The sequence below is a fragment of the Clarias gariepinus genome, chromosome 9, assembly GCF_024256425.1.
Source record: "Clarias gariepinus isolate MV-2021 ecotype Netherlands chromosome 9, CGAR_prim_01v2, whole genome shotgun sequence".
NCBI classification, from domain to species: domain Eukaryota; kingdom Metazoa; phylum Chordata; class Actinopteri; order Siluriformes; family Clariidae; genus Clarias; species Clarias gariepinus.
In genome coordinates, this window is record NC_071108.1 from 17,718,406 (window position 1) to 17,735,350 (window position 16,945).

The 16,945-nt window shown below is 35.2% G+C and overlaps 1 protein-coding gene across 4 annotated transcripts in view; it reads right to left on the bottom strand.

Annotated features, from left to right (window-relative positions):
• Positions 1-16,945, bottom strand: part of grid2 (glutamate receptor, ionotropic, delta 2) — a 547,500-nt gene that overhangs the window by 370,788 nt on the left and 159,767 nt on the right. The window lies entirely within an intron of this gene.

Genomic DNA, 16,945 nt, shown 5'->3' on the forward strand with positions numbered 1-16,945 from the left:
AATTATTATTAATTATTATTATTATTATTATTATTATTATTAATAGGTGTGATTTTGCTTCTGTCATTCTAGATCAAAATAACCAACATTAAAGTTAAACAGTCTAACTTAAGAGTACAACCTTTAAAATTAGAACAATAATTTTATCAGTATATGGTACTGTATCTACACTATTCAGGAGAGGAAAGGACTATTTACTATTCTTTTCACGTTTACCAGAAAAAAATGCGAGTTTTGCCGCCGACAGCAACTCCAACTCCTAAGGGTTAAAGCGCTGGATGTTTCGGGATGTTTTAAGTTTATTTGTTATGTGCACAAACTGCTAGTGACATCTGCACATTGAATAGCTTGTGAGGCTCAGGTATTCTACAGCTGCACAAAGAGGGCGAAAGAGATTTACTTTTTTTCATACATACAACAGAAGCCAAACATCATGTATTAGTGTGTATGGTATGTATGCCTAGTGGTAAATAACGTAAAATAAAATCGAAATCCTAGTTAAAACTTGGATTATGTGCAAATGATGTGCACAAGGGATTAAAATAAATAGTAGACATTGATTTTCATTTATAATAAGAGTAAAAGAATTATCTATGTAGTCATTTTTTTTCCTTGATTCTCTTACAACCTTTTTAGAAATGTTTTGTTTACTGAGTAAACAATGTTATAAGATAAAGTTAGATGAGTTAAGACCTATTAGTAAAATGTTTTAGCTTTTAAAACAAGCCAGTGCTGCTTTTTACAATGTACCAAACTAAGCTAATTCATGCTTGGGACCTCAGTAGCACTTTCCTCACTCCGTTTCACAATGTGGTAGACCTAGCCTCAGGAGGTCTTCGCATAAACACCATTAAAATGCAGAATGAATATCTACAGTAAACACATACATATGGTGTTAATTGCACAATTAGTGAATTTCACTGTCACTGATGGGGTTCATGTTCATTTTCAAGCAAAGGAAATTATACACAGTGATTATATTACACATCTTTACTGCTACAGTAGTTGCAAGAGTCTCTGCTCGAAATTATAATGGCAGTATGTTAATTGTTGAAGTGCTTTTAACCATGCCAACCTCAACCTGTTTTGCTGTAACTAATGCCTATGCAAGCGATATTGCACTGTAACACAACCAAGCTGAAATCATAGATACCTGGAGGGCATTGAAAAAGACTAGCCACTTGCTCCTTTCTCTACATTTAGCAGCTGGTCCTTCTTAAAGAGTGCATTTCTGTTGGTCTCTGCAACCTACATTTGCATAATGCCTTCTTGGTCATAAGTTAGTAATAAATTTGCAAGCTACATGCAGTTAGTCATAGATGGGGTCTGGGCTGCATAAATATATATTGTAATTCACACATGTCCTTGGCCTACAGGAAACGATGCCTTGAAACTATAATTTTAGACTGGAAAGGTAAAACAACTTTAATAATCTTTGGAAGAAATTCACTTATAGACACTGAGTTATTAAAATGTGCTCAGGAAATTCGCTTAAAAATGCAGGTAGCTCATACTACAACAGAGACAGAAGCAGTTACCCCTTGCATACCTAAGCATCATCCGTCTGGCAATTTCCATCCACCATCTTTATGCCAATGAATAGCAAATTTTGTAAAATCAAAATTTTAAGAACAGATCTACTAAGCTCTTTAAAGAAATTAAAAGTCAGGGGATTTGTGGTTGTATCTAATTAAAATTTTATAGAAAGGGTTTCCAAACTTTTAAAAGTAAAACATCACTGAATGGGCATTATGAATTTACTGCAACTCTAAGCCTTGATAAGCCTACTTTTTTATTATGTAGAGATAGCATTAACATTTGAAGATTTTAACATCTCATAACATACATAATCAAAAGAACAATTTTTAAAATAATACCCCATGAGGTAGTGCGATATGGTATAACATGACTGATTTTGCATGCATGCTTAGAAGCAGGAGCAGTGCTGTGTATAAACTCTGTTGCTCTCAAAACTTTTCATCATAATTGTTGGGATGGGTCTCAAAACTGATTCTCACACCTTTAAAGTTTTTTTTGTGTGTGTGTGTGTGTGTGTGTGTGTGTGTGTAGCTTGTTTGTTGAATTTGGACACATTGTGGACTTATGTTTTTAACAGCAGTGTGTATTTCATGCTGAAGTATAAGGTAGGATAAATCTTCGGGATAGTGATTATGAGGAATAGTAAAATGTAGCATAAAATTATCATGTCAAATTCACAGGATTTTAGAATCAGACAGTTTGTGTGTGGATACAACAGTGTTATTCTACAATGTATCTTCAATTCGAACCAGTTTAGCTGTAGAAATTTTTTAGCCCTCAGGCTGTTCCTTTTAAAGTTAAATCTTGCTGAAGTAGTGCCTAGCGGATAAAGGCTAAGCTAGCTTTCTTTAGCTTTCAAGTTTTGTTTTATCTTTTATGTTATTTAACATCAAGGTTATCAGTGTGAATAAAAACTTTAAAAACCACAAACAATACATGGTTTGCTACTGAAAACAATGTTTTTTTTGTTTGTTTTTTTTTGCCAGAAATGCAAAAAGCCTCACAATGGGTAGGAAATATCTTAAAATGTTTCAAAATTGAGTGGGTTAAAAAAAAGGAGATTTTTGTTTTTGGTCTCTGTGTTTTAATGGGCTAGAAAAAAATGCACTTCTGCAAGGGAGTCCTTAAATTTATTTAAAGACTGAAATTGGGTGCTTTAAAAATAAGTGAAGGCGAAGGAATTTCAGGCATCCCAGAATGCATGATCTTAATTATATTTGAGCTGGAAAATTAACAGACAAATTTTGGAGACCTTTAAAACCTCTATAATAAAAAAAAGTAATACAAAAGTTATATGCCGCAGCATGACTCATCTAACGTCATTCGTAGATACATTTCAAAATTCATTTTTAGAATAATAAAACAAAAGAGGACATGGTGAATTTTTCTTCCAAACAAATATGCAAATCAAGCGAGCGCTTTGTGGGATTGCACTTAGCCTAATTTCTTATAAATAAATTTATTTAAAATGCATATAACCTGCTGGCTGTTGTTAGTTCTAATATGGAATTTAGAAAATTGCCAGTCTGAATCCCAGGTGATGCTGTAGTCACTTGCTGATTGGTTGAGCTCTAACTAGGGAGGGTGGATGAGTGTCATTCTAGCATGAAATCACCACAATCGTGATGCTTGACAATCATGGGCGTCTGTGAGTTCATGCAGGTGGAAGGAGCGGAAAGCACTATACTCCATGGTATGTTACAGTATGATGCCCCCAGTTTGAAAAGATACGGTTGGGTGGTGTCACGTGTCTCAGAGGAAATATGTGATAGCTGGTAGACCAGATAGTACTGGCTGATAAATTAGGTAAAATTCAAAAACTTACAGTATGCTAGATGTACATACCTCTTTATTTACCAGGGAGAGTAAAGGCTATGTCTTGTTTCAAACATATTGTAATTACCAGCCTGTGTTTTGTGATGTTATAACTTGCATCATAAGCAGTTTTTTTTTTTTTTTTGTTTTTGTTTCCAGTCTGCAATAAACTCTAAATTGGATGTGAGTCTATTACAGGACACCATGCACACGCACACACACATTCACACCTAGAGGCGATTTAGCGGACGCAATCGACCTTCTTGCACGTTTTTGGTAGGTGGGAAGACCCTGCAGAGAACCCAGAGGAAACCCTGAGGACACAAGGAGAACATAAAAACTCCACAAATGATTGAAATAGAAACTGTGGCACTATGAGGTGGAAATGCTACCCACTGTGCTACTGTGCCACTTATTTGCAATTATAATTGTTTTATCCACTCATAATGACACTCACTCCTTGTCAGTACAAGAAAAAAACCTATCTAGGCTTATGTTGTTGGCTAGAAGTCTGTTCTGCACTATGAAACAATTTTCAAGCCTCAATGCTTCTGTCAGTTTCAAAATATCATTATCTGATGAAAAATATATGGGCTTTCATAGGGAAAAAAACAAGCAAAAATATCAAAGCAAAACTAAAAGGTATGTGAGGATGTATTTTTTTCACATTCTGAAACACTAGCTACACATCATTGTTTCTGCAAGAAGCTGCTGACTTGTGATAAATGCATCTGCAATGTAATGTCAGGTATAAGATTCCATTTAGCTTCTTGTCAGGCTGGCGGAGCCTGGGGTTCTTACAGGGAAAACATCATAGGACTTTGGAGGAAGCGCATGTTCCCACTGTGTGATATTATCAGTGGGGCATATAAGACCTGTGGGTATTAACATGCCCGGGGTGTAGATAGATTATGTTTTTACCTGCAAGGGACAGTTTACTCTTTTTTTCTCATAACGTATGTCATTGATGTAAAGATAAGGTGCCATGTTAAAGTATTGAATGTCTAAACATTAACTGACATCACATTTCTAAAGCTCAGATAAGATTCTCAACCACAATGGCATTAAAACAGGTTAATGGAATCTGCTCCTTTAGAATAGCTTCTCACTTACTCACTCTCACCCATCATCTATACCTATTTATTCTGTATACAGGGTCGCTGGTGGCCTGGAGCCTATCCTAGGAGACTTAGGGCACAAGGCAGGGTACACCCTGGATTGGGTGCCAATCCATTGCAGGGCACACACACTTATTCACACACGATGGGCAATTTGGGAATCCCAGTTAGAGTCTTTGAACTGTGGGAGGGAAGCAAAGTACCCAGAGGAAATCCATCAAGCACGAGGAAAACATGCAAACTCTATGCACACAGAACCAGGACGGGAGGTGCAACACGCCATTGCTAATAACTAAGCTCTGTGCCATCTAGGATAGCTTCTTTATGGCCATTTAAAATGACATGCAGCCTAATATTGCATTAATATTGCAACAAGTTTTAAGGTACACAAAATGATCTTAATAAAGCCAGCCCAACATTTGAAACTTGTCTGACATTTACGTAGTTAGGATGCAGTCACACTTCAGTGATATTTTGTTTAAAACATTTCTTATAAATTATACTGTAATAACATTGACAGTAAATATTAAATGTGCATAACTTTGAATCCAATTGCATACAAAACACAAACATTTACTGTACTTACTGCTCAAAAAAATTACACTTATCAGGTAACTTCAATCTCTATGAAATCTGTCATTGTAACACCTAATATCAGTTTGATTTGAATGCCGCTTGTATGTTTATGTATTGTTCGTGTCAAACGGGACTAAGTGTTCCCCTAACAGTGATTTCATAGAAATTGAACATAATGATACATATAAGCAATTCATTTTAAAAACGTGTAATCTGAATTCATTCATTTAATCTCATATAAACAATGCTAGAGGAAAAAAAAAATCGCCTGAAATTCCTCCCAGTCCCAGGTCTAAAGCTTATGAACATAAAGTGAGTATACGTACTTAAATGATTTTGGATGTACAGTACTGTATTTTTGTTCAGATTCATCCAAATCGATCGCCCGACTACATGATTTCCCTGTGAATGCCACACTCGTGCAAAACAGTGCTTATATTTATAATAGTAATGAAAATGCCTCCAGTGCTTCCCTGCCGTTTCTCTTTTCCTATTTATGACCAGAGGCACTACATGGCAAAATCATTCCTGACAATGTATTTAAAGTGATTTGCATATAGCCAGTCGGAAATCTTTCTGTGAACTGTGTGATAAAAAAATGTTTTTAAATATTTATGAGTGAGTGAAGTCTCAATTGCAATGCAAATGCAAGTTGATGAGTTTCATTCAAATCTTCCAAAATGGTGACTCGCACTGAAGAACCATGGTCAGAGTAAACGCTTCATTTCTAACTGAGGATACAGCAAAATAGCGGTTAATCGGCAAGTCAGCAAGTGGCTCAATCTGAAAATTCGTGTAAGTGGGCTTACAGCTTAAAATTTTAAAGAAACAAAAACAACCTTGAAGCATCTATTCAGGCAGTTACAATAAAATTTCTGTGAAAATAACAAGGGCTACAATTACTCTTATTTTATCCCAGTCAATTTCAATAGTGAATTAAGAATATTGATATTGAATAAAGGACTAAATTTTAGCATAGATTTTTAGAATTGCAGAGAGTTAGTGTAGACAATCTGCTATTACATTGACTAATCCATCCAATAATACAGTACAAGGAAAAGGCTTTGCTTTTGTTGCAACCACTCAAGTTGAAAGGTTTCACAAAGTCAAATAAAAGTGCATACTGAGTGTCTTGAAAGAGCATGGAGAGTATCTGCAAATATAATAAAAGTATATTGTTTGTGCTTGGCAAGAATTGAGAAAAAATAGGAGGGGATTTATGATCAGAAGCAAGCCAATTATGGTCTATTTATGGTGCATGACATTCTTGACAAGGGAGCAAGAGGAAGAGAACAGGGCAGTGGAGCAGTAACATACTATAAAGTCATGAATTGGGAAGGAAGGCAGAAGCAAGGGCAGGCAATTTACTATGCAGAGTGCAAACAAACCACTAAAAACAATCATGAAAACAAAAACCTTGGGCATGAACCATGAAAAAAAAAAAAAAAAAGATTGATTAGGGTCAAACAGGAAACATTATTATTGCAGACATGTAATGTACTAGAGCTTAAAAGTAGTTTAGTTCTGCACTCATTTTATGCAGCCATGACACCTAACAGATGTTAACCAGGCTAATCCCTTCTCCTTCACTGGTAATTGTTTGGTACAAAAAAATCTGCCATTTAAATCTGATTGGTCAGAAGGTGTGTGTGTGTGTGTGTGTGCCAAAAACATTGTACATATACTGAAGACATCCAAACTATTAAAGAACATGTATGGAATTATTTAGAAAACAAAAAAAAAGTTAAACAGCCCAGAATATGTTTTACATTTTAAATTTAATACATTTTGATCAAAGTAGATACTGTATATTTAGCTTTAATTACACCTTGGCACACTCATGGCACTCTCTCATCAGATTCATGAGGTAGCCATAATGGTTTTCAATTCATGAGTTCAATTTATGTCAAGAGTTAATTTGTTAATTACTTGCCTTCGTAATGTGCCATCAGTTGTCTTGTGCAGAGGAAGGGTGGGTGAAGAGTCAATAGCCCTATTAGTGCTACAAAAACTACTGTACAAATCTGTAAAATATCAAGAACTTTTACTGTATCCCAAAGTGCAGTTCCCAAAACCAAAAACTGGCTTGCCTGGCAGATATATTTTAAGATCCACAGTACAGAGGAGACTGCAAAAGTCAAGACTTCATGCTCTAATTGTAGCATAGAACAGAAATGACTTGGTTGGACCAAGAAACACAAGGAATGGACATTTGATCAGTGGAAAACTGTACTTTGGTCTGATAGGTCTAAATGTAAAATTTTCTGGTTTTAACCGCTATGTCTTTGTTAGATTTAGAGAAGGTGAACGGAACCATGAATTAGGAGTGATGGTGTGGGGGTGCTTCGCTGGCGATGCTGTTGTGACTTAATCAAAACTGAGAAGACACTTAACCAGCATGGCTACCACAACATTCTTCACCATTACATGGCTAAATGCAGTTTAGATGGTTTTGGGATGAGTTGGACCAGAGAGTAAAAAAAAAAAAAAAGCAGTCAACAAGCCCTCAACACCTCTGGGAACTCCCTCAACATTGTCAGAAGGCCATTCCAGGTGACTACCTCATGGGGTTGACTGAAAGAATGCCGGGGATGTGAAAAAAGCTGTTATCAAAGCAAAAGGTTGTTACTTTGGAGAATAAAAAATATAAAACACGTTGCTGGTATTAATTTAGTATCAATATACAATGAAAGAAAAAACCTTAGAATGAGAAGGTCTGTCCAACTTTTGACTGGTACAGTACTATACTCTGTGTGTGTCATTATGTGCTTTAAGCCTTCTAATAAATACATTGTAACGATATATTTTACAAAGTAAACCTGTATAACACCTGTATAAAATCTATCGGTTAGATGACAATGGATTTTATTTACATATCTTTTGGTTTTATTAAAAAGGTATGTCATGTTAGTCTTTTATTAACAAGAAATTGCAATTCTTGCAATTTGCTGTCATACAGTACAAGAAGCATGACTATTATTGTTTATTACAATTTTTAAATAAAAAATGCTAAATCATGCTGTCTCCAACCCCTCTGCCCCTCTCTGGATCCCTCAACAAAATCTCCTTCATCCACATTACCTGGTACTTAAACTTGTGAGAAACCTTGCAGGTGCAGAAACAAGTCATTCCGGTGTGTTTTCCAGTACACCGCTCAAGCTACTAAATAAAGACTGTTCCTCAGGGATCCTTGCACCGATTAAACTGCTGACTATTGGTAAAAAACAAAATATACAGTACAGAATAGAGGAAGTTAAGACTAAGGTGACGAAAGGTCTAAGGTGAGTCAAAGAGACTTTACACCTGAAAACCGCCAGGGGAAGATACTGTAGCTGTTGACTCACTCTTTTAAGAATATACTCCACAACACATGCTCTCTACCATCAAATCTATGCATGTCCTTGTCATTTAAAAGGGAAGGAAGGATAAGCATGGCTTTAGCCTATCCTGAGCTCCACAGTCTCATCCCCATGGTAACGCCACATCTGCAGGCACGGAAGCTTTCTATTCAGACAGCTCATCAGTGATGTTAGTCACACAGTATCAGGCCTCCATACCACCATCAGCAGTGGCTTTATTCTCCTGGACGAGAAACAGCTCTATCAAATGTGCTGGGTATGAAGATAAAGGCGGATTACAACATAGAACAAACCCCATCTATGAAAAATAAATGAGAATGGTGATAACAGTATAAAGAATTTTATTTAACAGTTTAATAAATTAAAACACTTTCCTGTTGTTCTATAAGTCCAGAGGTGTTTTTTTTTTTTTTTTTTTAAGGCTTTGTTGCATAGGTCTTTTTCTTGCTGGTAGATATTTATATATTTTTTTTTTCTTCAAATATATGCTCAGTTGCTGTAGTGACAAATACACAGCCTGCATCATACGCCAGCTGGATTTCTATTATGCACGGCTGTACAGTCTCTGTAACCTTGATTTAATTGGCGAGAATTGAAAAATGCTTTAGTGAAGCGCCTAATCTTTGACAATTTGATGTGCTTAGATAAACGAGTGTAATAGAGTGCAGGACTACTGCTTCATATTTCATGAGGACAGATATGCACGTCACTAGTGCTAGGCCTTATCTCCCGATCCCAAATCCCGATAGCTAAAAGATTCTTTTGGTTTAGAATGAAGCATTTTGTGTAATCTATTTGAGGCAATGGGAATAAGGATGTTAAACTTCACAGCAGTTATTACTGGGCTGTATCATGGGTTACACTCTGCAACCCTGATACTGTATATAATCCTCAAAGAGTAAGGATGGCACATCAGATAAGAAGTCATATTTTGGCCTATAATGTAGTTGGAGATCGGTCCATTAAGCCAAGGCTGTTGAAACTATCCCTACAAGGAAATCTCTCTGCTGTTGTGTTCAAAGCTAAGTGAAGAATAAAACACACGAGGAGTCCTGTTATAGAAAAAGAATTAACGTGCTGTGTTCCAGTGCAATGCAGAGAGACATTTTTTAATCCAAAGTTAATTGTTTCCCAACAGCATATCACATTTTTTTTTATTGCTTTTATACTATAACAATTTGCCATAATCAGCATTATTAAAGTTAAATAAATTGGTCAATTTTTTTTTATCTTCTAAATTTTGCTAGTCCTTAACCCTGGATAAAAAACTTTAAATAACAGATAAACACATCTTACTTTTACCAACATTTAATTTTGTGGAAGATGTGAGGTAAAATTGTTTCTGATATTTTATAGGAGCTATAAACATTATTCATTCACAAGATTTTGAGGTTAAAAAAGAAAAAGAAAAACCTTACACTGCAAGTTCTAATCCCAACAATGTCACAGCCTTCCATGCCTGGCATTGTGGAGCCATGGTCTGTGGTTGAAAGAGATGGCATGCTCTCTCTTCCCCTATCAATCACAGCAGCACTAGATCATGGGCATCAGTGAGCTCATGCATGGGGAAGAAGATAAAAAGAGAGTATTAACCTGCCCTGTGATGTAGCACGAGCAGCAGTTTAAAGATCCATTTGGCTTGCTTCACATGTTTTAAAGGAAGCACAAGGTAGTCTTTGCCTTCCCAGGTTGGAAGTTCTTACTGTATATGATGGGGGAAAGCTGGGGTAATTATAGAATACTAAACCAGGAAGAATATAATGGACGGGACTTCAAATATTGTATCAGGATGAGTGCATTATTATGAAGCTATAATTTAAATTATGTGAAACACTATTGTCAGGTCTGCTGTTTTAAAAATTTCATTAATAACTAATGAGCAATCAGATTCAGGAATTTACTTGTGCTGTGGTATGATAATCTTTTAGAACCATGTATGGAAATATTACACATTGCAAAGCAAAATCACTTGCTAAAGTTTCATAAAATATGTTTTTTTTTTATATAAATACTGGTGTAGCCTAATTATCTGTCTCATAGTGCAAATGTGTTTTGATTAACAGTCATCTTGTCTTCCTACAGTATTTTCTGTGCAATTTATCCCTGCTACCTAAAAGGTTGAGATGATTTCCTTAGAGAATAAATAATAAAATAATAGAGAAGGCAGGACAGAAAAAAATAAATCCACACTTTCAAGCAGCTGAGAGCTTTAATGTATTGTGTCATGCCTACGCAGAAAAATGGAGTAAAATGCTAATAAGGAGGGGAGACCTGTCGCTCAGCTTTTACTCAATTTTCTCAACTTGTGATAATGCATAATTATGGGCCAGAATGTGGTTTGTATTGACTAACTTGTGGACAGTGAAATGTTACTGGCCATAAACAGTGAGTGGCTCTAAAATCTACAATAAAACAACAGCTTTAAAAAATGCTAAAGGTCAACTTCTACAGTCGTGTTGTGTAGAGTAAATTATGTTTTTTTTTTTTGTTTTTTTTTTAACTGATATTTGGTAGCTGACAGTGCTTATGACTTCTTAATTGTGGCTTTGGAGGCAGAAGCTGACATTGCCTATAAACGTGCCTGGGAATCTGCCTGACTAACCTAGCTAGCAAGCTTAGCTTTAGCTTAGCTAAAATGCCATGGTTGCTAACTTTAACTTACTGCATATGCCTCATTGGATTCATTCGCAGAGGTGGATAGTAACAAGTAACATTTACTCTGTTACATTTACTGTACTTACGCTTCTCTTACTCCGCTACATTCGGCTCTGCTCGACTCATTTACTGTATTCGACACGTTAGATATTCTGTTTTTGCCAGAGAAATGCAGCCGGTGGATTAACCACAAACTGTGTTTAACCAATCTGATGTAGCAACAATAATCACATAACACATGTTACCTACAGTAGGTATTTATTTCAAAAGCTTTATATTGTAAAAAAAAAAAAAAAAAGGAGATTAGAAAATTTGTGTTTCTTATTCCATAATTTGCTATTTTGTGAAGATATTTAGTTTTTTTTTTTATTATTTATTTTATTAAATGTATTTCATTTATTACATTTTTTGGAAATGTCACAAATTTTTTTTTTTTTAGCTACTCTACCCACCTCTGTTCATTTGATTGAACCCTGTTATTTATACCCTACTGGGAGTCCCTTGTGAGCTCCTATATATGTTGTAGTAAGTTGAACTACAATAATTCCAGTTAGCAGGTTAGCAAAAACTTCTGTATAGCAGACAGTTGGCAGTCACTGTCACTCAAATCGCTCACACCTCTAATTGTGTATGAATTTAGAGCTAAATATAATTTTAACTGTTGAGTTAAATAAAAAAAAAATTAAAAAAAAGAATCACCTTCTGTACAGTTATAAATGGGTAATCTAGTTTTAAAGACCAAAACCTTTTTTCCCCCTCCAGGCTCCAAACATGTTTATTTCTGTTGTAAAGTTGAGTACTTAAGATGGGGCTCTATAGGGGTTGTTTTTTGAAGCCAGCCCCAGTGGATATTTAAGGAACTGCATGTTTTTGGCAGTTTTTTGACACATTGGCTTCATTATTCAGAATCGGAGGTTGCCCCTTGTGTATAACTGACTCGATTTTCTTTTTTCTAATAAACACATGAAGCATTTGGGATTTCAAAAACTTTTTCCCTATTTAAAAGTACTTTTCCCTCTCGGTTTTGTATATACAAAACTAATTAATGTTCCTTTAAACTGATAATCAGGACATGACATTATTTAACTGTCACAAGCTGAATGCGTAACAGTTTAATCTTTAGTGAGATTTGTTCTCTTCTTACATGTTTTATTTTTGCTGTGAAAAACATACATGCAAACACATCGAATACAATTTTCTTCTCCTTGTCCAGGGATTCTGCTTTGCACACAATCAGAATTTTGCTAACATTTTTAAAAAGCTATTATAATTATATATTTAGAAGTTCTTATTCATCATCTGTCACTCAATCCCATTTTATTATTATTATTTCATGTGTTAAAAAATATATATAATTGAATAGGAAGATATTAAATAACAGGGATTTTTTTCTAGAGCAAACCTGTTAAAAAGCCGCAACGTGGTAAGAACAGCCAAAGATCTGTCTTTGGACTAAATGCATTTGATTGTGGATGTCTTTTTCCTGAAAGAAAATACAAATCCTGCAAAAGAATTAAATTATCATTCCATTGATTTTTTGATTTTTCTTTTGGTAGTGAAATGACAGGCTATTGGCAATATTCTCTATTTAGCTCTATTGTATGATTAAAGTAGGAGGTTAATTGATGAATTAACTAGAAAATTAAAAATAAATATAACATTCTAATGTACTGTATGTGACTTTAGAATGGATGTATTTCAGTCATCCAGTGTTAATTAAGTTGAATGTTCCTTTATATTTTTTGAGAAAAATGTAAACAAAACTAAAAAGAACTTGAACAAAAAAGGTTTTTCCAATAATTCTACAGATGCTTCTGTTTACTTTTATACCACTATATATTCAATGCAGACACAAAAGACATCTTTTCTATTATCAGCTAAGCTAAAGTGTCTCCTAACATTCACAAGAAATCTTCACATATTTCCTGCCTGGAAGCCTTTTCCATCTTAAACCCCCGAAGGAAAGGAAAACTTCTTGGTCTTTTATACTGTACCACTACCACCCATATTTCATACTGTTTATAGTAAAATAACACTGTTACATTTGAGAAAAGCTGTAGCAGGCTATTCCTCTTGTTCTTTATTTTTTAATTAGAGACTGACATTTTAGTTTATTAGCTACACACTACATTACACCCATGGCATGCTATTACTTTCTACCCAGCATGTTGCCGGACAGTTAGGGACCCACCATCCTGAATTATGCTATTCCATTAAAGCAGTATTTCTGAGAAGTGATGCCTAAAGAGGCTGTGTTACATTTCTCATTCCCAGAGCTTCACTATAGACAGCACTATACCACCTCTCCCAGGAAAAAGTTAATTTCAAAGCAAGTCTCCTCAATAGCACAGTTTATTAGCAAATCATGCTCATTGATTAACAATTGTCTATATTATTGCAGCACAGGCACACCTAAAAACCACGCAAGTTCCAAGAGGTTCTAAGCGTTTTATATTATAGATATATACAGTATAATCAAAAACGTTTGCTCTGTATGGTGACTGCAAATGAATGCCATTAGCAACTATAAGCTAGCAGAAGTAATCACTGCTACCTGGCTACCAGTTAATGCCAAGGGAAAAAACTAACAAGCTTAGAACACCTGCGTACTCCATTATGGTAACATAAGTCACAAAAATGCTAAATTAAATTTTACCAAAATACATAAAAAAAAATACTAAATAACCCCCCCTTACCTTGACCTTCACTTTTTTCTCCTCTTTATAAAATTGGATGAGTCATGAATTTTTAGGATGATTTGAGTAGTTGGTGTAATGGATTGATTTTTTTTATCATACATGGCACAATATATCAAAAAACATTTTATAGTTCTACTTTTAGGACATTTTAACTATAAATAAAAATATGTTGTTTTTTACAGCATCAAGCTGCCCTTCTTAATTACTACTAAAATATATCCAACCTTTAAAGCAACTGTACATTTTACAATTTACAAAAATTTCTTCATATTTAAGTAAATTATGTAAATTAAATTAAACAAACAGGAGCAAATCGTTTACTGCAAAACGCCTAAAGATACAGTTTTAAAATTGGTTGTTTATGTACAGTACTGTAATAACCTCAGCAGCAACCTCATTTCTCCTCTTGTTTATTCCAACCATTTAGCATCAACAGTATACTGTACTAATCACCGACCTAATCATCTGTTATCATCTACACCTGTTTCATGCCTTGAGTTGAATGTGTTTTAAATGCTTGAATGATTCATAGGTCTCTGGCTTAAGACACAAAAACAATGCTCTGAAAATGGTCAGGTACAGGGACTGAAGGGAAAAAAAACAGCCAAAAACGAGTCAAAAAGGCATTCCTCCCTTAGGACTATTCCTCAAGACTATAAAACTGGGCTCAGGATTATAGTAAGCCTAAGACCCTGGAGCTGTGAAGAAGGAACATTATCCGCTACGCGACCATGCCACCGTAAACAATATTGAACTTAAATCATAATCTGACTTTCTTTTTAAAACTTTCTGCATTTTTTAGAGTTACATTTTTATTAAATTAGCAGTTAGCTTTTTCATGAAAGTTTGAGATCCTGGTCTTTTCGTCTTTTTTATACATTGTTGTTTTTTTTATTTTATTAGCAAGGCCCTCAACTCAAAACTGCTCAGATGTATAGTAAGATAAAAATGTAAGTCGCTTTGGATAAGGGCACCTGCCAAATGCCTAAATGTAAATGTATTTCTCATATTTGAAAATCTGTAAGGAAAATTCAAGACAAACCAGGAGAGGGTGACAGGGACAGGCAGTGTCACTACTTGCACACTACAGGAACTCATCTAGGCGTGATTGCCATATCCCCTGTACAGTCCCCATCTCTCTCCAAGCCATTTCCACATGTTTGGGCCATTCAGAGGGTACTTGGGAGGCCAGTGTTACAACTGTGAAGCAGTCAGTCAAATCATGGCTCTGGAGTACTGACAAAACTTTCTACCTTGATGGTATCCAAGCACTAGTGTAATGCTGGGATAAGTGAATTTTGGGGACTATACTTAAAAATATATATTTTTACTCTCATAACTGTGCTTTGTTATTCTGCACAATTAAATGTCCTGGTTTGACTTGAATGCCCCTCATACTTTTTCTATTATAATTCAGGAGACATAAAACATCCTTGTAAGACAAAATGGATATTAAAATTTTTTCTAGGACTCTGAAGTTAATTATTAGGAATATTTTAGAAGACTGAAATAAATGTTAAATGGCGCAGTAAATGTCTAGACAGGGTGCATAAACTTGTACTGAGAAGCTTCTAAGACAGAAACACTACTGGAGAACATATCTAACACTTATCCGTAGTCCCTAGATCCCAAGCAAGCAAATGAAAGATTGTTGGATAAAATGTTCCTGCTAAGCTCAATGCCATAAGTCCAACACCCAAAACTCCCATTCACTCATAGAAAGTGCAGCACAAATTGCCTTTAACTTAGCGCACCCTATACAGTCTGTCCACAAAGGGTAATTATTTAGACAGCCCATTTTTGCTCTCCACTGAGGCTTTTAGAGGGTCTGCCTGCTTTTTGTAAAAAGAAAAATATTGAAATGTGTAATTAAATGAGAGAGTAAACAAATAAAACTTCTGTCTTTGTGGCAGGAGCGTGTGCAGAGTGCTTGTTCAACATCATTAATGCCACAGTATAATAGCACATTCAGACAGAACACTGCAGAAATAAAGACTTGAAAGCTGAATGCAGTGCAGTGGCTGAAGGAGTTTAGGGAAGCTTTTAAACTAAAGAAGCTTTTTAAACTTATATGCAAACCATACCATATTCTTATCACACTCGTCTGAGACCTTCAGAAAGAAAGAGAAAAAAGGTGCCATGGCTTTGGCCTTGGTGTAAGGAAAAAAGCTGGCAATAGTAAAGCCCTGCTTGGGAGTGAATTCCTTTTTTCATTAATTTTATGAATCTTGATAAAGATGTGGACAATGTGGTACATAGTGCAAGATTATTTTTGAATAGGCTATGGTGTAACGTAAAAAAGGGTCCCACATTTTCATATTTATTAATAGTGGAACTCTACCATGTGATATTTGTCGCAATTTTCATTTGCCAGTTTTTTTTTTACAGAGCATACAGTATAGTACCGTATGTTTCAGGCATGGCTTCATTTGTTAAAAATATAATATATGAAAACAGTGATTTTTTTTTTTTTTTGCAAAAGAAGACTAGAAATAGTTTTATCAGGAGTCTTAGACAGGATTTAGGATAAGATTGTCAACTAAACCTGAATTTTGCAGCCTTTCTCCAAGGGGGTTTTGTGCAATTTATTAATAATAATAATAATAATAATTACAGTGGTACCTTGGCATAAAAACACCCTGGCTCACAGATTTTCACCTTAAGAACTGAAATTTTGCAAGAAATTTGCCTCGACATACAAAGCTTTTTCGGAATTCTAGTGAACGAACCGAACGCTAGCTAAGTTGCACATACGTCCATTTAAAACTTCTCTGTGTCAGTGGAAAGCGAAGCTGGTTTACATATATTTTTTTGTTTTTTTGCAAAATTTAGTGAAGACATACTGTAGCACAATGAGTCCCAAAAATGTTAGCAAGGAATTAGTGTTAACAGCAACTCTGAGTCTATACTACCTAAGGAAAGTTCTACACTACTTAAGTAATTAGCTTGAAGTAAGCTGTTTTGTATAGGGTTCAGTTCTGTATGGAAGGTGATACATGATTACTCAAGAAGGTATTTGCCATGGGAAGTGTCAGCATTGCATTTGACAGATATTTACCCTGGAAGTGTCGGGAAACAACTATAGGATCATTGGCGTGTTCTTCCAGAAGAAGAAAAGCCAGGCTTTTCCAGTTTTTTCACACTGTAGATCATTTTAGTTTAAATAAATAACACTTTATTCAAC